We start from the raw sequence: 932 nt of genomic DNA on the forward strand, positions 1-932 counted from the left end.
TCCTATCCATTGATGCTCAAAGCCTTGGATCCTTTTTACCCTTGCCTTTTGGTTTTAAGGGCTATTGGCTTTTTCTGCTTGCTTTTTCTTTTTCTGTTATTATGCTTTTTCTTTTTTCTTTCTATTTTTTTTGCCATTTTTTTTTCTTCTTCTTTTTTTTTGTCGCAAGCTTTTGTTTTTCACTACTTTTTCTTGCTTCAAGAATCAATTGTATGGTTTTTCAGATTATCAATAACATTTCTCTTTGTTCATCATTCTTTCAAGAGCCAACAATTTTAACACCATTCATAAACAGCAAGATCAAAAATATGCACTGTTCAAGCATTCATTCAGAAAACAAAAAGTATTGTCACCACATCAATAAAATTAAATTAAATTCAAGGATAATTTCGAAATCCATGTACTTCTTGTTCTTTTGAATAAAAAATTTTTCATTTAAGAGAGGTGAAGGATTAATGGGTTTTATTCATAGCTTTAAGACATAGTTACTACATACTAATGATCATGAAATAAAGACACAAAACATAGATAAACACAACATTAAAAACTGAAAACAGAAAGAAATAAAGAACATGGAATGAATCCACCTTTAGTGGCGTCTTCTTCTTGAAGGTCCAACAATGTCCTTAAGCTCTTCTATGTCCCTTCCTTGCCTTTGTTGCTCCTCCCTCATTGCTTTTTGATCTTCTCTTATTTCATGGAGAATGATGGAGTGCTCATGATGTTCCACCCTTAATTGTTCCAAATTGTGGCTCAAATCTTCTAAGGAGGTGTTGAGTTGCTCCCAATAGTTTTTGGGAGGAAAGTGTATCCCTTGAGGCATCTCAGGGATTTCTTGATGATGAGCTTCCTCATGCATCTCTTGAGAACAATGAAGGGTCTCTTTTGCTTGCTCCATCCTCTTCTTGGTGATGGGCTTATCCTCTTCAATG

The sequence above is a fragment of the Arachis duranensis genome, chromosome 6, assembly GCF_000817695.3.
Source record: "Arachis duranensis cultivar V14167 chromosome 6, aradu.V14167.gnm2.J7QH, whole genome shotgun sequence".
Lineage (NCBI taxonomy): Eukaryota > Viridiplantae > Streptophyta > Magnoliopsida > Fabales > Fabaceae > Arachis > Arachis duranensis.